This window comes from Gavia stellata, chromosome 17 (genome assembly GCF_030936135.1).
Source record: "Gavia stellata isolate bGavSte3 chromosome 17, bGavSte3.hap2, whole genome shotgun sequence".
Taxonomy (NCBI): Eukaryota; Metazoa; Chordata; class Aves; order Gaviiformes; family Gaviidae; genus Gavia; species Gavia stellata.
The window spans coordinates 14,869,754-14,892,160 of NC_082610.1; positions in this window are offsets into that span (position 1 = coordinate 14,869,754).

The following is a 22,407-nucleotide window of genomic DNA, read 5'->3' on the forward strand; positions in this document are numbered from 1 at the left end:
AGAGCCTAAAACTGTATTTCTTCTGCAAAATGTGTTGTTCAGGCTCCAGTGATTTATTTATTTATTTATTTTTCAGTGCAATGCGTTAGATAAGTTTAGAAAAAGATGTGGTTTTAAAACTACTTATTCTGGAATATCCTGATTATCAGAAAAGAGTCGCAAAGTTCTCAAAAGGATATTTGTTCTCCATCCTCCCTACCTACCCCCTGCCCCCAGGATACAGTAAAAAAACCCCTCCTTATAGTTTAGAGACTTTACTAAAAATTGTTGACATTAAATGTGACAACCTGAAAGAAATTACTTTTTTAGAATATTACAAGGGAATGGAAATAGACATTTAAAAAGAACAAGCTTCAACAAGAAGTAGTTGTGATATAGTTCTGGCAGACAAAACAAGATGTCTTCAGCTCAGATTTCTCAAGATCTGAGGGAGTAAACCTCTGGTCCAAAATGTTCTTATAATGTTGGACCTGGTTCTGCAGTCTCCAGGCACAGAACTGCTACAGAAGAAGTCCAGTTCCACTGACATCTCAAATACGGAGAAATTAGAATGCATTGGCATTAAGACTTTACGTATAAAATTGTGGACAGAGATATTATCTTATCAGCCCTGTCACACACCATGCTGTATCTGGATCTTGCTGAACTGGATCAGCCTATAAGTCTGTATGTGTTTCAACTTCTTCTCTAACATGGAGAATAATAATAGTTGCATCTTGATCTCGCATGGCTCTCGGCGTGGGAGATATTGAAAAATGGCTGTGATAGTGTCTCTGTAAATACACAAACTTTACTACAGTGCCTTTTTAAAAGCAATGTTAGTCTATGTGTATTTGTTTGAGTAGTTTAGTCTGTGCTAGAAGATTGTAGTCAAAAGATAACTCTAGAGTTTTGAAGCTACGTCATGTAGAGTATTTTGTCTCTTCCCTTCGCATGTCTAGTCAAATATATCTTAACATTAGCCGTATGTAAAATTCTCGTAATTCCTTAGATTACAAGACCTAGATGATGATACCTGTTTGGCACCACATATCTAGCAATATGCTGCTGTGCTAACAGTGTCTTGCAATTACAGATTAATTCATTTTGAGCAGCCAAAACCATTCCCCTAGAAACATACAACAGCTTGGGATTTTGGTTTCTTTTGGCATCTGTAAATAAAGCAAAGGTTTTGGTGCCTTTCTTAAGTTGTTAAACATTTGTATTTTATATGACCTTCCATAGACTTCTTACTCCTTCACTAGCAGATTCCACATTTGGAAACGGGTGTAAACATAGCATAACCAGGTAGCAAGGTGCTAACAAACTATAAAATATTTATTTTGGCATATTTTTTTTTCTCACTAAATGATATATTTCACTACCATTATATGGAAATCAGCCATACAAATGACTTGTACAGCAATATGGAAAATTAACATGTCTATTTTTAGAGATCCTAATTTTTAAGCAAATACATCAGAGACAGACAATATGCCACATAAACTGCATGTATGTAAGTGGATTTCTACACAGTGTCAATATATGAATTTCTTTGAACAATATTAATTTCCACATCTTTCCAATTCCCAGTTGTTTTCTTTTCTTGAGGTCGTCAGTCCAGCCATGTAAAGTCCATTTGTGCATTGTATAGTAAAAAGGAGGCTCCCTTGTATGAGAAGAGCTCCTTTCATCATCATGCCTGTGGAGGATTGAAAGTGAAGTGAGAGAATTGCTTCATAGTGTCACAATTCCAGTGATTTTTTTAAAAAAAAAAAAGATGGTGATTTACAAGAACATTGATCTTTCACTGTTAATAAAATGGAGCAAAACAGGTCATGGAAACCCCTGTTAAAAAAAAAACAAAACCCCCCAAACCTTCCGACGCTAATCAAAACTAAGTCAGGACAATGGAACTAGTGTATTGGAACTGTCTTAGAAAATGCAGTTTCTTTGCTGCATAATATAGATGTGTATTCTGTTTTTATTCCCCTCCAGACTTCTTAAAATCACATTGTTATCTTAGTCTTTGAAATGTAAAAATGCTGGGACATCAAAGAAATATTGTGATGGTCAAAGAAATTTAGAAGGAGAGTGTATATAATGAATACTTAACACCGGAGGTTTACTTCATTTTTTTGTGAAGATATCCATTGTAGCAACTTAGAGCTGGAAAATGAAGCATGAAATTGTTTGTAGAAGGTTCAGTAAATTGAATGTTAAGCATTTGTATGTTTGCTGCAAAGCGAAGCTTGCGATTTTAGTCATAACATGGATATTTTTGCATTTGTTCTGTAGCTTGTTTAACAAAAAGCAGATAAGAAAATGTTACAGCAGCTGAGAAAAACATTTTGAGGAATATAAGAAGAATACCAAGACTAGCTCTTCAGGAGATACAGATGAGGACGGCCTCCTTGATTAAAGCAGTGGTTTACTCTAGCTAAAGATCTGAGAAGCGCAGTGCATTAACCTTCTCAAAACTTCCACAATGAGATTCAAACCTACTATATGATCTAGAGCCAGATAGACTGCTGTTACACTACACAAAGCTACTCAGATCTTCTGCTACCACATTTATACAGCTTGTAGTATTTGAGGTTGCTTGTTCAAAGCTTGTTTACTGTTTTTGCCAGTGTTCTTCATTCCCACAGTACTTGCCCTTTAGGAATGTTCTGCTTGCAGAAGTCTGAAATCTCTCTTTTGATTCTGTTGCCTTCAGTCAAGATTGCCTGTGGTATAAACTTTCCCCTAAGTTAGTAGTAAGTTGCATCATGTGATGGGTGATCACATCGTCCTGTGACAGAGGATGTGATGTGACCTGTCATATGACTAGTGGTATGTGTACTTGGGCCTGCCTACATATGTTAATGTGGTGAATGGCATTTTTGAAATGTGGAAGAGGCACCATGGAGTGGTCTGCTAAAACTATTTAGACCGCCTGTATTTTTCTGTTCTAACCCAAGAAGCTGCTGGAACAGAGGACAGCATAATGAAATGAATGTTTTGCTAGCCAGGGATTAGTCCATGTGTTGTAGAATATACATCAGTTTTCCATCCTTTTCCTGCCCATCCTATTTCAAGTAACAGTAGCACTTTCAAACTTGCATGAAGGTCAGCTAGCTCAAGCCAACAGAATTGCCCAGAAATGGTTTCTTATTTCCTCCTTACTCTCCCACAACCTTCTGAAAAGAAAAGATTTACATCATTTTTCTCATGACACATGGTGACGGTAAAGCGTTTCAGTCTTACGGAGTCACCATAGTCTGAAGAATAGATTTGTAGTATTACCAAGTTGCATGGACTTGCAAGTTGAGTTTGGGTGCCAGGTTTTAGCTGTGCATTAGTTACCATGTAGTGTAATGAAGCTAGAAGTCTGATTGTAGTGGTGCTTCTGGTGGTCCTTAAAATATTTCAGGGGATAAGTGTCATGGATAAAAGCAACCCTGTGGCTTTCTGTATTATGTGATCTTCATATAGTTATGTCTTTCATGAGTCACTTATACTGAGTTTGATTCTAATCTTCCTTTCTCAATTCTGCAGACTCAACTGGAGGGTTTTTTTTTAATCATTTGCAAGCTGCAAGAACATTGATGAAACTTTGTTTTGAGCACATTATAGAACTAGAGAACATGGTGATTAGTTGTGCCTGTATTGTGTGAGTATTCACAACCATGCTGACTAACTTCTGAAGACTCTCTCTAATATGTTAGATTTTTGCCCTACTATTAGATAGTAGAGATTGTTCCAACTATTTCTTCTTTATTGTTTTATATCCCTCAAAAAAATCTTGAGAACAATTCATCCTCTAGGAGGTAAGTGGATTGGAATCATTAAAGGAGATCATTACAAACCCAGGTTAGTGGGCTCATTTGTGAGACTTGGGCAAACATTCACTTGTTTCTGTGGTTGTAGCTTGCAGCTTTGTCAGCATTATATGCGTTCTGAACCACACCCAATTAAATTTCAGATTTGCAGATTTAAAATCTGCGGATTTATTTCCTGCTGTCTTCAGTGGCATTATATTAGTGTCACTAAATTAATACAAAGCAGTGAGTGGGTACATCAGTGTGAAACTGGTGAAGTGAAGTAGATGATCAAGTTCCAGTAATTTTAACTGTCAGACTTGATTGGACATGGAATCGATGGATTCTGGTCCATCCCAGCTATTTGGGGTTTTTTGTTTGGTTGGGGTTTTTATTGTTCATTTAGGTGTTCTGCATAATTTTCTGTTTCCCTTAGAAAACAGCTAAAATTCATGCACCCTTGATAGATGAATTTGAATGGTTTTATGTCTTTGCATTTTAAATTGTGCTAAAACTCTATCCTTTACAGTATCTGAACAGATATTTGGATCTAGCTACTAAACTTATAAACCATATGTGGTGTAAGACATTCAACAGGGTTTGCTTTCTTCTCTCTGCTATGTTAACATCTTACATCTATATTGTGATTGTTTAGACAACTACCCTGTTTGAAGGTTGTTTAATTTTTGTTAAATTATGTTCTGTAAATTGTCAATACAACTTTTCATGCCTGCAAACGTACGTTTGCTTAGATGGACAATGTTGTGTTACATTGTTTTGTCTTTCACCAAGGCTATTGCTACTGTATTACATATCTTGTCCAGTCACAGGCATCTACAGAGGCTCCTATTTTTGCAGACTGCCGTTTAGAATTCTTTGACTTGTTATTGTCTTGCACCATTTTTCTTTTTCCTTGACATTTTTAGATGATTTTTGACATCTGAGGAAAAATATACGTTCAGACCATTAGAATGTTACTGCCTGGTCTCTGCTCTAGTCAACCACAAGACAGCTAAAAATGCACTAGAGGAAGAGAAAATCACAAGGCAGTGATACATGATCTCTTTTCTATGCTGCTTATTGAAAGATCAGGGGTATGTTATCTAGAAAATATTTTTGCCTTTCTTGCTTGATTTTTAATTAAGAGGTATTCATACCCATATGCTTTAATCTCTCTGTAAGTTTAACATTGAGGTTAGTTTGCGCAATTTACCATTGTGTTTTAGCTTCCACACTTGTCAGCATCAGTGAAAATATTCTGTGGTTTTGTACAATACTTAAAAGACTGACAGACTTTTCAAAAAGCATTATTTTTGCCTTTTCCAAACAAGCAAGCAGGAATGCTAAGATTTACTATAGATACCTAATGTTATCGCAGGTAGCTATGAAGAGGGTAGAAAAAATTTGAGTTTGTTTAGTTATCTGTTGGGGATTCTGTCAATACCAAGATCCTGATGCATTCAAACCTGATTTTCTTTTTAATCTTATTGTATAGACATCAGTCCATCACAATACATTGTAACAGACAATCTGTTTACAGGGGACATAACAAATATGAAATGTATTATTTTTCTTTTAAAAAATAATGTGACAGCAAAGTTAGGAATAGACCCAAGCAAATACAAGATGAAAAGAATAATGTATTGTTTTTCAGTTTTGCTCTTCTGCTTGCTTGCTTACTTGTTTCCCTTTGCACTCTGTGCTGCTGTTTGACTTATGGTCTCCATTTTCTGTGGACTTCTGCAAGTACTGAAATTAAAGCTGTTCACACTTAAAATACCTTTTATAAGTTAGCAGGTTTTTTTCATTTATGGGATTGGTTTGTAGTTTGTAGAGTTGAACTAGTAAGACTTTCAGATTAGTAGGAATCATTAAAACTAGAACACTTTACACATACAGAATCTCCATCTCCAAGATATTTTTAATGAGTCTGTATGTTCCTAATTTGGGGATTAAAAGAAAGACAAAGACAATGCTTTATCTGAAACAGAATATATGATATGCAGCATGTCTCTTCAGGCTACATCTGCTTTCTAAATATTTGTGTACATATTGGACTTTATTTTATATCTTTCCTGTTCTTTTTAATTAATGTAGAGAAAATAGGTTGCCTTCATCTAAGTAATTACTTCCACTAAGAGAAACCTAGCTGCTGCATACATGGACCAGCTCACTATTGTGCTATTTCACCCTGTCAGGCCCAGTGCAATTTGGTTCCCCCATTTACTCCAAGACATCTTAAAGCAGAGTCCTTCTGTGGTATCATAACTGAGGAAAACGTTTGATAATGTTGAGAAACCTGTAAATTTACAACCCATTTAATCAGCATATTTTCATGAAGCTGTGAACCAAAATAAAATGTCAGTGCAGCCAGGACTTTACTTCCAGGTGGGTGGAGAAATTCTACTAATGGATCAGGATGGACAGGAATACTCAGCATATCAAGAGAAACCTGATACCTTCCACACACACACTTCTCTCTCTTTTTTTTTTAAGGCTGATAACATAAATGTGTGATGTCAAAAATGTTTAGACATCTTTGATTCAGAATAGTATTTTCAAGGGAAGACTCCATAGGCAGAGTTGATGTACAATGATAACAGTTTATTTTGTATGTTTTGGTCTTCTCTACAAAATGCAGACATTTGTTCAAAAATGGAAATTCTGCTGCTGTGCATGAATTGCTTCAGATGCCCTCCTCAGATATACTTTATCTCCCTGAATTAGGAGCAGAAGAGATCTAATGTGTGATTGTTTGTTCAATTATCGTAATTCAGATACCAGTTTTATATGAAGTTTAATAATGTTATCAACCAGATATAAAATAAGTGTGTGTAGGCGTACACATATAATTCTCTATTACCATCTCTCTGTAGACACATTTCTCAGGACATTAAGTAGATACTTTAAAGCCTCACTGGTAATTTTGGTCTTCAGTACAGTACTTGAGAGGGCAGTTAAAGAAAAATCTATTATTCCTTCTTCCCTCAGGAAAGATAAGAAGTGTGGGAAATTAGTTCCTATTGCCAAATTACACTTTATCCTGGAGGGGTGGTTAAAGAACTTCCATTCTTATGTCATGTATTGCACATTCTGACTTTCTTCATTCACTGAGAAGACACTGGTTTACACAGGATGAAAGAACAGGGAAGGTAACGTCCAATCAGTTGCTCTCTCATTTGCATGCACATCCATATATTATAATGCTAGTTAATTTTATCCTCGGTTTCATTCAGTTCAGCATATGAGATGAGTCTGGGCTTCAGTGGCCAGACTAAAATGTAACTGTTCTCTTTGATCCCAAGGGGCAATATACCAAAGACACATATTTGGCCTATATGGATGCATAACATCTATTTCTTTAGGCCGTTTAAAAGATGCTACCAGTTTCAGAAGCTTCAGAGTTTGAGGGCAGAATGAACATACTGTATATGAACAATCAGAAAATGTAAAATTGTTTTATTTTTTCCCACTGATATGATTCTGACTAATGTATTATGTTCTATAATTTTTAATTATTTACAACTTAGTAATTTAAACCGGTGCAACAAAATTCATGGAATGATTATTCCTCCTAATTTTCTATCTCTTTTTATTCACTGTGCAATGATGATAGTTTCTATATAAGATACCTAATCATGGGGAATCTTATCCAAGGTATTCATTCCCATCCACTCATATTTATATCAAATAAAGAGTTATATTTTCTATAGATTTATGACTGCCCTCATCCCCAAAGTGGGGCCTAAGAATGTGGCTGGATTTTCTGTTTTGATATATGAAGGTAAAAAACTTCCATGCATATAAAGGTTTAAATTAAAACAAAAATAAAGGGAGAGGGAGTGCAGGTAAATCAAGCCCATGGTAGATTTTACACTCAACAAAGGAAATAAGGTAAGACAAATGACTGTGTATAACACCATAAGCTCAGGCAGTGAGCAAGCTAATCTACGCTGGTCCTGCTTTGAGTCAGCAATGTGCCCTGGTGGCAAAGGTAGCTGGTGGTATCCTGGGCTGCATTAGGAGGAGTGTTGCCAGCAGGTCAATGGAGGTGACTCTTCCCCTCTGCTCAGCACTGGTGAGGCTGTACCTGGAGTAATGTCCAGTTCTGGGCTTCCCAGTACAAAAGAGAGGTGGATCTACTTCCTAACGGCCAAGTGCCACTAAGATGATGAAGAGACTGGAACACCTCTCATCTAAGGAAAAACTGGGAGAGCTGGGATGGTTCAGCCTAGAGAAGAGGAGGCTTGTATACTTTTTTATATATACACTTAGAGAAGGCTTATATACTTATCAATGTATATAAATACCTGGATGTATGAAGAAGATCAAGCCAGGCTTTTCTCAGTGGTGCCCAGTGACAGGACAAGAAGCAATGGGTACAAACTGAAACACAGGAGGTTCTGTCTGAACATCAGGAAACTCTTTTTCTACTGTGAGGGTCACTGAGCGCTGATCCAGGTTTCCCAGAAATTTTGTGGAGTCTCCATCCTTGGAGATATTGAAAAAATGTCTGAACATGGTCCTGGGCAGCCTGCTCTAGGTGGGCCTGATTGAGCAGGGGGGCTGGACAAGATCACCCCCAGATGTCCCTTCCAACCTCAACCATTCTGTGATTCCGTGAAGACTGAAGATAAATTACAACTTCAAGGGCAAAACCCCTTTTTGTTCTCCAAAGGAAAATACAGGCTATGGCTATTCCAGTTTTAGTCTCTTGCTTACCAGTATAAGCAATGCTTACTATCCTCCTAAGTACATATTCTTAGTCAATGATTTAGTTTGAGCTCCTATTTCTGCCAGCAATATTTGGGGCTGAATCTAAGATGAATAGTTTTGGGTTGCTGAAGGAAAAAAAAAAAACTATTAAATACTGTGTTAGAGTTTTTCTATTTCGTGACGACTAATTTTATGTACTTCATTAACTCATTTAAACAGAGGTTAGTTCTAATAATGAAAGATAACAGAATTTTCTCTTTTGATTTGCTTGTTTTGTAAATGTACCACTCCTTTATTTCCTGTACTCATGGGAAAGAAAAAACTTCAAAGAACTTTGCTATTTGATTCTGAGAAATATACAATCTCTTAGCTTGTCTATCTCCATAAGCAGAGGAGATTCCTCCTTTATTGGTGGCTTGGCTTGGCTGCTTTTACTAGCCAATGATTGTGCCTCTGGTCTGTTCCTCTTTTTAGTATTAACATTCCAATTGCACTTAAGTCTCAGTCATGAGTAGGTCCCTGCTGTGCTAAGTGCTTTATGGACATGTGCCTCAAACAACTTGTAAAAAGGGAAAAGAAACAGTAGTTCAGGAAAGAGTCAGTGGCAGGGCTACGAATGGAGTCCAGGCCTTTATTATGGACTAATACTGTGCATATGCGAGGATGCTGGATGCCTCTGTGTCTTTCTTTCCAGCCCACCTCCATAAACATAGACTATCTAGTCCAACTCTGTAAAGCAGGAAGAAAAAGAGCAAAAAGTTTATTCATTTTATCCTTTCAAAAAGCCAGGAAAGTTAATACCGCTTGAAGTTACATAATTTGTGCTTCTTGCAGTAACTTTGGAGAAGCAGCCATGGGGAGCCATGTACCATGCTTTGTGGAGACCTGTCAGGAAAATAAATCCTGGAGAATACAGGAGAGAAGACTGTGGAGTCTTCTGCTAGTTGTAGCATGTGCTTGTGCAGAGATGATGGTTTTATGTGAATATTTGTAAACCTTCAGACAAATCCCACAGAAGAAATATAGTAGGATTAATATTCATTATATAACTTCAGTTTAAAGAAGGATCAGTTAATTTCATAAATACCTCTACAGCAGATATTATGTAAATTAGTGATATTTTTATTTCTGAATTTAAAATGTTTTCTCCTCCTAACAGATACCTTTGTTTTAAACATTATGAAAGAAGCGTTAGGAAAAAAACTTTTGTAATACAAAATCAAGAGATCCAGGAAGACACTTATTCTTCTCCATTTCATGGTACAACTTGGTTTGATATAGAATTTGTTTTAAAGTAATTTGAGTTTTCTGCTGGGCTATTTTAGAATCAGTTTGTGAAGCTTTTGTGTTCACTCATGAGCCCTTGTCTTGAGTAATTACACAGACTTGGTGAAATTACTCCTATGAGTAACTGCTCAGAAATATGAAGAGATTGTTTCAGAACCCAGCCTGTAACTTGAGTAGATAGGGGATGGTATTAACTCTTTAAGATGGTCCATTCATTTTTTTATTTTTATATTAAAAATATTTAAATATTAATCATTTTTCTGTTTTTCAATGTTTGGCTTTTGATTTCTTGAAAAATCCTACCTTCAAGTCTTATTGCAAGCTTGAAATCTGAAGATTCTAATCCCAAACCACCAAAATAATGTTGGGATATTTTGGTTTTCTAAGATTACTTAGCTCCATTACAGATTACATTATTTGTGCTTCTTCTCTGCACTGAGCTGTACACACTTACCAGCTCTTATCCATCACTCTATATGGAAATGGAGAAAAACTACATCTCTTAGTGATCACACTGTGTAGGTATGATTTGATGAATTGTTTAAAGGAGTAGTACCCTCTTATTTACTGACAAATAAGTCTAATATGAAGGTGCTTTTTTCTTCTTTGTTTTAAAGAGAGAGTATTTATTCTGTGTTACTCAAGGCAATTATTTTTCTATAATGAGAAAGCAGTCATGTTTCATATTATACAAATACCTTTTGCCCCTATCAGAAAGAAAACTAATATTGATAATTTCTCATTGGTTTCTGGATACTTTCCATCTGTATTTTAAGTGAGCTTTTGTTGTTCCTGTTAACAACAAAAACCTCAGCTGGATTCTCAGCTACTTAGTAACAATGGCCCAATTTTAATCTTCGCATCCTTTCATTTTGAAATTGCTTGTGCAGGTGGTTGCTATACATCTCTCTTCCTTTTACATGACTATAACACATGTGATTTGTTATCAATCTGGTTTTACACCAGGCCACTTTTTGCAAGGATTGCACTAGCAGAAGTCTTTAATGATTGATTCCTTGCTGACCACTGCTAGCATCCCACAGGAGCATTCTTGGTGCCTGTTGTAGTAGGTCTGACTGCCCCTTTGATGCAGTTGAAGTCTGTTCTTTGCAGCTTTCTTGGCATTAATGTTCAAACGCTTTACTTAGTTAAGTCTGAAGCAAGTGATTGTCCGAATGAAATTGCAGGACATTGCCTCCAAATTTGAAAAGACATTTTTTCCTCAATAGGTCTGTGTCTTGTGTGTTCCCTTTCTCCTAATTTCTCTATGTTCTTCCTCCCCTTCTAGTGTCTTTCAGATGTATGGGTAAAAAATTATCATCAAAAGATCTCACATTCCAAAGCACTGTATCCAATTGAAACTTTTAATGACCATCCTGTTACTGTCAGGAAAAGGACAGGAAAAATGGAATGTTTCTGGTTGGGAAATTATATTCTACTTTCAAGATAAGTGAGCAAAAATTATGTTAGTATCCTCTATTAATGTTATGACATGTACATTTCTACATAAGTCATTACATCTATTAGTTGTGAAACACACCCCCCCCAGATTTTTGTAGCGGTATGCTCCAATCCTGACCCAGAGAACAAGCTAAATCAGCGTGGTGGTTTCTGATGTCATTGTGCGTTCATGAGAGAATACAATATGTCTATGGTCTCTGAGATACAAACACAGTACTGTTTCCAGGAGATGGAGGTCAGACACTTGCTTCACAAAGTATATAGCAGTTGTTAGATGATAACTCTGTGGGCTAGACACAAAGTTCCAAGGGAAAGCTATTGAACTTTTTGAACTAATCCTGTATCTGAGTCACTCTTCCCAGACACTTATTTACAGGAATGCCATGTTCGTATTTAAGCATTTTTACATGAAGACAAAGTTGTTCATATAATGTTGTTTGCCTGCATCATATTTGAGAATTCATCTTCTTTTGGTTTAAATCCATTTGATAACCAACAGTGATTGCAAGTGTGTTGTGAGCTGCCTTTCCTGTAATACTATTAAGTGGATGCAATCAAACAGCATCGACGTACACTAGAAAGGGAAGGAAAAAATACTATGCTGCAGCAATATAACTAAAATTCATTCTGTTTTCCCAAATCCATAGTAGACATTGAGCCAAGAGTTTTGAGTTAGTAACACCTGCTCATGGCAAACCTGAATTCCTGTCTGATGTTTTTAGTTTTCCCTTTGTTTTTAATGGGATTTCAGTTATGAACTGGTTTGCATTTACATTTACACTCTTAAGTGGAAATGTGCAAACGGGTCTGCTTCTCAGAATAGTCTTGCGATGTTGTAACTGAGCTCCCAAAGAGCAAAGCACACACAGTCATTAGCTGTTTTGGAAAACCTTGATTTTACACATTAGAGTTTGGTGGTTTGGCAGGGGTGGAGTGGGATGTTGTTGGGGTTTTTCTTTTGGGAGGGTGTTTGAGCATGGCAGCAGACAAGGAAGGAAAGCAAAAGCATTTTCCTGCAAACTTGTTCCATTTCTATTTGGCAAATATCTTCCCCTAACTTTTTTTTTGATGAAAGTTGAAAACATAAAGTACTGGACTGGACTTCTTTAATATGAAGAAGTTGAACAAAGTTACTGTCTTATAGGATCCAGTAGGTATACAGAGACAACCTGTTTGTCGGCCATCTGTTCCAGAACAGGCCTCCTCTTTAGGTAGTGATTAAAAGTCATCAAATGGATAGCACGAGAAAAGATGATTTGTATCATAAGGACTTCAGGCGCATTCCCTCCAGTAGAGGGCATTGATAATTGAACGTACAAGCCTAAATTTGTTGGGAATAATGTTACTAACAGGAGATAGAGGATAAGCGTGGCAACAAATCTTTTCTCCCACCCTACAAAACCAAAAATTAATGTTGTCATATTTATAACTATGTGTTCACCTATGTCTTGTTTACCTCTCTGGGAACTGGAGAAACAATTTTTTTTTTCAGCTATCCACATACAATATGCAAAAAACTATTTACAGCAAATGCCAATGGTAAGCAAAAGAGAACGCTTTTGAGGACAATTGCAAGTCGGAGGCTAGGAATATGGGAGAAAACAGTGCTTGGTGTATATATGAGCTCAGTAAAAATGTGATCTAGCTATGGAGGAACCTGCACAGAAGATGAGTGGTACAAGACAAGCGTAGAAATGGTAACTGGTTCTAGAGTCATTAAAATAGAAGTGGTTCTTTATATAATTAAACCAACCTGTCTTAATGGTCATTTTTCTGATTCTAAGTAAAGGTTATAGGATCTGAGTGTAAAATTTTTATACTCCTAACAAAAAGAGAAGCATATCATTAGGAGATGGCTAGCTGGTGACCTAGTGTGACAGAGCTGGCTAGTGACAGGATTGAAATCCTGGGTCTTGGTCTCACTCTCTAGCCAGTAAATGTTCCTGCATTCCCCTAGCATACAGTTCTTCAAAATGTTGAATCCTGTTTGCAGACCTTCTGTCATAAAGCTATGGTGAGAGTCAGTGGGAAGAAATAACTCAGTGCAATAGGTGTTTTGGGAAATGCTCATAGTGCTAGATGATGCCAATTCAGTCTCTTAAACTCAAGCAGTCTTTTCCCTAAGGGAGCAGGGGAAGGAAAAGGTCCCTGAGGATGACATTAGTGATCAACATACATTTTTTTTGATGTCCAGAAGAGATCTGGGGATATTTTCCTGTAGGAATGTGTTTAGTTTTATAGCCTTGTTTCCTTATGCAAGTAAGTGACTGTGATCTAGCAACCTGAGTTGAATAGCCAGTCCTATAGGTCTTTCACAGGCTATGAATACAGTAAGAGCACTCAACCCTTCTGAAGATATGCAAATGTAGGCATTTAAAAGATTTACATTCATCTTTCACAGGCCTCAGAAATATAAATATGAAATATCCAGAACCTTGTCACTTCAGTAATAATTAAGCTGATGGCCTATTATGTTCGATTGCAAATCAATATAGTATCTTTTGGTGCCACTTGAGTTCTTGAGGGTTGGCTTGGGGCCAGCACTAGTTATACAATTGAAGAGCTGCAGCTGCATCGAAAACTTCTCTGCCATTTCCATTCAGAAAGAATAGACTGGTAACAATGGTGGCCAGCCTCTTCATAGTAATTGTGTGCAAGTACACATTTTGAAATAGTGTTTTTGTTCAGCAGGTGCTGTTATTTTAGTTTAATTTGAATTTTGAAATATGAAGGAGAGAAGGGGCCTAATCTTAACAGCATCTAACCTACAGCTGTTCAGAACAGGACAGCAAACAGCATATGTTGCTTAGATGAAAATCATAATTGCTTATTCTTCCTGGCATATTAGCAGACCAGTGCTGAGCCTCTGAAATTATCAAGCATTTTCAGGCTTTTACTTTACAAAGTGATCTACAATACTCTGGAAGAACAATTCTAGAACATCTGACTGTAAGTTTTCCCACAGCTACTTGGTTTTATATCAGAACTAACACAGAATGGATAGACAGTTCGCCATGGCAGTGTCAGAAGCACTGACCTCTAGAAATATCATTAAAGCAATGCAAAGTCTATGTTATTGCAGTCCACTGCAAAAGCTGAGGAAACAGCTGGTAAAATGGTGATTTCTTGGGAACTTTTGTCTGTTTGTTTGCCTCTTCTCTTTTCAAAGGAAAAGAAAGTCCATGGGGTTTGAGGAGGACAGAAAGGTCACAAATTCTTGGAGCGTATACATTAGTCAAAAATATTTATTGAATTTTTTGTCCAGTTTTCTTTTTTCTATGATCTGTTGTTTGGAGATTTAAAATCTCAGATAAATGAATTGTATTTCTTGAAAAAATTCTCTGTATGTAAGTGTTAGAACACAGTATATACTAGAAAAGGCAAAATGAGAAAGACATAGAAAAGGTGTGATTAGAGTCAGAGTTCAACAGTTTAAATTCCTATTATCATAAGTCTGTCTCAAAAATCTGGCTAAAAGTGTGTGATTAAAAAGGTACTGACAATGACACTTACCTTGAAAAGTAATGAACGTGAATTCTAAGCAGTCCAGATCATCTGACAAAACTTGCATGGTCTAAACTAAGGTACGCAATTTAGCTCTTTGCAAGATCAGGGTTTAAATGAGAATTTCATGTGAATGAACATCTTTGGAATTGGAACAAGGTTATTTAGATGCCTTAAACCTGATTCTTTTCCTCATGGATGCCAGCTTATGCCCGAGTAATCTTAGTGGTCATTGCAGAATAATTACCATGTAACTTAAGTCACACAACAGTTTGGCTCAAGCAAATTCATTAAAAGACCTCAGTGACTATTCCATATATAGAGAGTACTGTTTACCTGTTTCTGCTTTGGGATTTGTAAAAACAACATGAGAGTTTTTTCACAACTGATATCCTGTCAATTTCATCAAATAATTTCTAGCTATAGTTTCATTTAGATCAAGATCCTGAGGGAAGGGAGAGACATGCATACGTACTACTGAGCTGCTCGTCAGTCCCGCTGAAGATGCCGGTTTTGAACTAACCTCTGAGGGAAACATAAAATAATACACAGGCAATTGAGCATGCAAATAAAACCAAAAATAAGGTTTCTTCATTAAATCTTTCTCTGGAAACCCGGAGTTTTATATTGCTGAAAATGTTAAAGGAAAAAAGTATAATATATGAGACAAGCACTGTCTGTTTTTGACTAAATAACTTCTTTAAAAAAATGAGATGCTTTTTTCTTAACACTTTCCAAAGGAAGACAAAGTCGAAGGTACTGAATAATGTACAAGATTATTTTAATTTTTATTTTAATACATCTTCTGGGAAGGCTGGCTAGGTGAGGTGGTTTGCTACTCATGAACAAGGAAGAACTAGTTGAGATGACAGTCATCGGCAGCCTTTGCTGCAGTGACCAGGAAATGGTGGAATTTAAGATCTGGAGGGGAGTGATGCATGTAAGCAGCAGAATAAAACCCTTGGTTTTCACAGTGCTTCAGCTTATTTAAGGGACCGGAATGTGGGGTCCCATGGGAGGCTGCCCTTCAGGGTAGAGAAATTGGTTAATTATCAAGGGCAGCCACCTCAAAGTACAACAATGACCTATTTCAGCTGACAAGAAAATGAGCAGGTGTGACAGAAGGCCATCTTAGTTAAACAGTGAACCCCTAACCAGGCTGAAATGTAAAACAGAAGTGTATGAGTGATGGAAGCAGGGACAGACTGTGAAAGAGAACTCTGCTTGCAGACATGCAAATGTAATTAGGAAGGCCACAACTGGGATTGAGATAAAGCTGGCAAGAGATACGAGACATCAAGGTCTTCTACAGGTACATCAGCAACAAAAATGAAGATAAAGAAAACTCTTGTCCCACTGCTGAATGGGTCTGGTAACCTCACAGTGGGCTACTCAGTGCCTTCTTTCTCAGTCTTGACTAGCAAGATCTGCTCTCTAGCTTTACAGGTCTCTGGCCCTAGTAGTAAAGTCTGGGAGAGAAAGGTACTACCCATGGCAAGGGAAGACTGAACTAGAATTTAACTAAGAATGCTTTCAAGTCCATGGAGCCAGATGAAATGCATCTGAGGGCGCTGATGGAGCTCCATCAGCGCCCTCAGATGCATTTCATCTGGCTCCATGGCCAATTCATTTAGGAGACCTCTGTCTTCTTGTAAGGTAGCATTCACTGGGGAAAGTCCCTGAGGTCTGCAGGAAGGCAAATGCTATGCCCGTGTTCAAAAATAGGCAAGAAAGAGGATCTGAGGAATAACAGGCTGGTCAGCCTAAGAAAATAACAAAAAAAAAAAATCTTTATGAAAACCAAGCACATGAAAGACAAGAAGATAGTTGGGAACAGTCTGCATAGACTTATTAAGAGCAAGTGATTTCTGATCAACCTGATTGCCTTCTATGAGAAGATGATTGAATCTGCAGAAAATTGGAAGAGGAATGTGCATTATGTACTTTGACTTTAGCAGGGCTTTTCACATCTTTACACAGTATCCTTATAGCCACAACTGAGAGGCATGGACTGGATGGGTGCACTACAAAGTGGTTGGACTATTGGGGCAACATGGTAGTGGTCAGTAGTTCAAAGTCTTAATTGTAGCTGGTTATGAGTAGCCTTCCTCTGCAGCTGATACTTTTTAATATCCTCATCAATGACCTGCACAACATGCTGGAATGCATTCTCATCAAGTTCATGAATGATCCAAAATTTGGGGGAGTGGTTGCTATGATGAAGGTGTATGCAGCCATTCAGAGGAACCTTACTGGGCTGGAGAAAAGGACTGACAAAAACCTCACTGAAACTTGAAAAAGACAGATAGAACGTCCTGTAGCTGGGGCAGAACAACCCCATACATCAGTGAAGGCTGTGAGCCTTTGAAATTAGCTCTGCTTCGAGATGACCTCTGGAGATCCCTTTAAGCCTTATTTTTCTTATGATTTAGTCTGGAATTTCATGCACTCACAGGCCATTAAAAACTGATCTTGACTCTTCTGCTTGGATAGCTAAAGACAGATTCTGACCTTCAACTTCAGATCACAACAGCTTGATGTATGGAAGAGTTTGTAGTAATCTTTCCAAGGATGTTCGCCTATTTTAGATTTAATGTAAGGGCAGAAGATCTATTCTTTCACCTCCAAAATGACATGTCATTTGTAGGTGCATTGTGTTAGCTCACCTGTAAGCAATAAGTCTAAAATGTGGCAATCCCTTGCTGAGGTTATGCCAGAGTGGAAGGCCACCTCTTGACACCCTCCACAACCATGTATGGTTCTCCAGTGGATGTTTACCTTTCCACCCAGTTATACATAGCTATGTATTTTGGTTTTGTAAGTTGAGCATTTTAACTTGCAAGATCTTTCAGGATAAAATGTGCTAAACATATATAATTATCCAGCTGACCTCTAACAACTTCTGTTCTTCTTTCCACCCACCATGCTTCCCCCACTTCCACTCCCCCTCCCCTCCGATCTAAGCAAACCTGTAACTAGATGAATTGGTTTGGGCATTTTAAAATAACAGTGGGACCCAGAAGTGTTAGAATTTTATATGGAACAAAGTCTACTAACCTCACCATATAATCCCAGAAAGTATTTGAAAATTCCAGTAATAATAAACATAAATTTTTGTGTTTGTGTTTCCCTTACTATTATACTCTCGTTGTCAAACAACGTCTATAGGTATTGCTTGGTACCTCTGTCTATTATAAAGTTTGCCTGATGTTTTGTTATGGGACAATGTTTTAGGAGTTCAAAACTTTGAAAAATATTAGCTGCTTGATTTGAAGTTCAGCATGCTGATTGCCTGCATCAGGCTGAATGTTTTTGAGAATTTCAGCTAAAACAGTTTAACCATATTCAAGAACAAGGCAACAGTTTAAAAAAAAAAAGGTTTCACTTACATTAAAAACTTCTGTTACTCTTTCCTTTTAAACAAATCAGATATTTTAGTATTGAACATTTTTATCTTTGAGTGTTTGACTTTTTAAATGTAATAATATTATCTGAATCTAGATTTTTCTCTGTGTATTCAGAAACTGAAGGTAGAGGGGGAAGATTCATGAATGGGGCTACATGTTGCAGTGTACTGATGTTGTCAGTGCATTAACTTATGATCAGTAGTAGGCCTGGAAATCCCAAGTAAGGTCACAAGTTTCACAGTCTTTCTATTGGGTATTTGCATAAATGTTACTGTTCTGAAACCACTTGGAAAGTGCATCAGATGTGATTGTATTGAGCAGCAGTAATGAGCACCACTTCTTTGTAATCCCTCTGTCAATCACAAGTATGTCTTGGAGGGAAGAAGCACGGAATTAAAAACAAACATGACTGCCTCCCTGCCCGCCCCCCCCCCCCCCCCCCCCCCCGAATTATCCTGCTGAATTAAACCCTGAGTTTCGAGGGGAAAAAAAAAAACCAAACAACTACTTACTTGTTTTATTCTGAGTAGGGATACAGAATGCACAGTGAGAGACACGTGAAGAAAGAGTGAGGATGTAGGTGAAGGACAGGAAATAGGTACATATATAAACTGACCGAAAGGTCACACAGTGGGCCTCTTGTATTGACACCTCTTGGATGGGATTTAGTGGAGGATTTTGTGTTGCTCAGATGCATTTTGGCAGGTTGTCTGCAGAGCTGACTGCCTGAGTATGGTGTGAAGAGTACTATGTGGGCTGTAGCTGGCTAGTTTGGAGTGAGCACGGGAGGAGCTTGATTTGTGCAAAAGAATTGTTAAGGTCCATAGCTGCTTGTTGGGCTGCTTAGTGAACAGAAAGTGCTTCTGCAGACTTCTGTAGTCTGAAGTTGGAGAAGGGTATTTTTGGTGACCAGATCCTCTCAGTCTAACTTAACAGAAACAAAGCCACAAAAATCTTACTCAGATTGTCTAGAGTAACATATACAAGTAAGAAATAATATTATCATAATTACTTTGATCTTCCCTACCAGGGACCCTAGTCCTGGACGTTCTCGTGTCCCTTCTGTAGTTCATTACAGCTGTTCAGACAGTGTAGTAATAGATTTCTAGTATCTACTGTTTTGTGATGTGAGTCTGGATCTCATTGCAGTTTTCATTTCTTCTGTGCACTGCTGTTAAGGGCTACACTGAAAAAGTTTCTCAGTATTGCCATGTTTAGTATTTCAAAGCCTTCTCTGAAATTTTGTGGCCCATTAGAGAGGTCACCACAAAGTGTGTTGGGTAAATATCCTTTGATAGCAATTATAGTTCTTCAGAGATTAGGGATACACTGTGGAGAACAGGGGAAATTTTGAAAGAAAGTCATGCCATGCATCAACTTAAAAAAAAAATAATAATTCCATCAATTCTTGTAGGACAATGAAACAAAATAGTTATGAATTATTTCAGCCAGAAATTTAGAAGCAGGAGACTGAAGATAGCCAGCAGATTTCAACATCAATGAGATGGCTTGTTGATGACCAGGGTTTTTTTGTGGGTTTTTCTTGTTTTGATTTTTTTTTTGGTTGGTTGTTTTTTTGTTTTGTTTTGTACAAATGAGATCAGCCAATTTTTTACAGAATCCTTTTCCCTACTAAAATGGATTCTACTCAGTTCCCTCCTCTTTTTCACTAGCAGGTCTCCAGCTGGCCTGGGAGGTTTATCACCTCTATCTGGCTATTAACAGTCCATTTGCTTAAGTACCTACCATAATTACTTTGTATAGTTCCTCTGAGAGACGCCTCATTTAAGGAACTCTAGGAAAAGTTCTGGTCTGAGTGACAACCACACAGTCACGTATCTGCCACCTGCTAGCATCTCTTAAGCCAAATTAAGTTTGTGGGAGAGAGATCCTGCATTTGTCTATATTTTAAAGATTTTCTTTCCCAGCTCTCTCTCTCAACATTCCCTACTCCCTTTTCAAACTGCCTTTTTTGCCAGCTTTAGCTCTTTGCATAGTATCAGGACTGTATTTTGATACTAGCTGCTGTTCTAAATTTTGTAGGAGAGGATACCGTGCAACACACATAAACCAGAGGGATTGCACGAACTGAATTTAGCAGAATTTGGATCAGAACAGGCAAAAGAATGCTTTGAGTAAAGCTCCACAAAGCCTTCTGAGGACGAAACATCATAAAATGGCTGTACTGTGTAACACAAATCTGAAGAATGAGGTAAGATGTAGTCCTGATTGTTGATGGGGTATTTTTGCTAGCCTGCAGAAGTTGTTCCTTTACAGGAAGCACAGGTGTCTTGCTTCACCTTGGCATGTTCAAGTGACTGCATTGTCTTTTCTAACTCTTGCAACTCCATAGTCTAGAGAATCTTTAAAGTTATTCTTTAGAATAACTAGAGTTTATAGTAAAATACAGTTTTTAGCATGTCATGTTAGTGATTTTATTTCCTGGTTGTTTATTTTAGTTTCATCCTCTGTAAGTTCACAGCCCTCATTTTCTTTAAACTTTACCTGAAATGTTGAAGTGAAATGAAATAATAAATTCCTTTATTATCCCATTTAAACAAACAACACTACACCTTTCACATGGCTTGAGTCAAAGCCCTCAATCAACTTTATCAAAGTTAGGACCAGGTTAACTCAGCCTCTGTACATTCTTTTCACAGATTTGCCCTGAGTTTTGGGTTTGTAAAGGACCTTGAACTATAAATGAGCCAGAATCCTTAAGTCTGAGCCCAGACGCAATTTTTCCTGAAATAACGTTGTCCGGGATTTCAGGCTATTTAGGCTCAAATGAGTACAGCAGAAGGGATGAGACTGAAAACTGGATTTGAGAATGTAGATATGATCATAAAGAATGACAGGCAGGCTTTCCCTTTTTGAATAAGAAGTTATAGTAGTCAAATCATTTGTATCTCTTACAAGTCTCTTCCTGAGCAGAAGTGTCATATTAAGCATATCAAAGACAATGGAAAGACTCAGTGGATTTGGGTACAAATACTACGTTTCAGACTTCATGTTTCCTTTTTTGTGCCTGTGTTCCTAAAAAAAATTAGGGGGGAAAAAAAAAAACAAAACAACACACTGCTATATTGTGTTACGTTTAATAGAGTCACTCAAAGATTTCTGAATGTTATTCAACTGCTGTTTTCTATAGGAGAACAGCAATAGGATATTTATCCACCAGATGTGACTGTAATGACTACAGCCATTAAAAACCAAAAAAGGCAAACTACCATTATGCTTAGGTTAGCCAATACGAAACATGGCAAATGCTCTTGTTCAGTCATTTTAATGCACCACAATGTAAGCGCAATAGATTTCAGCCTTCTGGCCAAGCAAAGCTATGTCTTCTCGTTTATATCTTAAATATATCAGTCAAATGAGTATAGCACATTGAAAACAGATTTTGGACCCATGGATGAGGCAATAGTACACCTGTCAGAATAGAAAGGTGCCATAAAAATGGCCTTCAGCAGGGCATTATATAATTTGTACTTCTTCTATAAGCATTTTATTGGTAGTTCTGGAAATAGGAGTTTACACTGAAGACTGACAGAAGTTGAACTGGAGAGGTGTGAACAACATTACTATGGCAACACTAAATGTTGGGTATGTGAAGAGGTAGGTGAGACCCCTGTGGATCATCAGATGCCAGCCTGGCTATTATAATGAATGGTAATTGGTTAAATTCTTAAGCATTCTATTGCTTATCCCACAGTAACTAAATGGCTTTGTAGTTGCTATATAATTACTGAATGACTGATGGTCTGGTTTCTCCTTGTGATTTTTGTAGAGTCTTGTCTGTCACGATAACAAGAAGAGAGTCTAAAGCTTTCTTATCAATCATAGGTCCTGTAAGTTGCTGAATGCCTTTGGTTCATTGATTTTATAATGAAGTTCATAAGTTGAGTTCCTTTGAGGATTTGTCATCAGGGTACTATAAAACAAAGTATTGCTGCTACAGGAAGCTGGTATTTTGGTCAAGGTACTGATCTGAGATTTAAGCTTTGTGTTTATATTCTCTGCTAAATCCAACAGACAGCGTGGGTTTGTACTCTAACTTATCATGTATTCAGATTACTAAAGCTCTTATTATAGCTTTTACCTGCATAGGTCCCATGGTGAGTGGTAAGTTTGTCCACTTCATTCAGCTCTGTTCTACTCTTTGAACAGCTGCTGAGTTGCAGCCAAGAGTCATGTTTGGGAGATGCTCTCAATTGCCTCTGAGCCATTAGGTGCCACTTCTCTTCTGA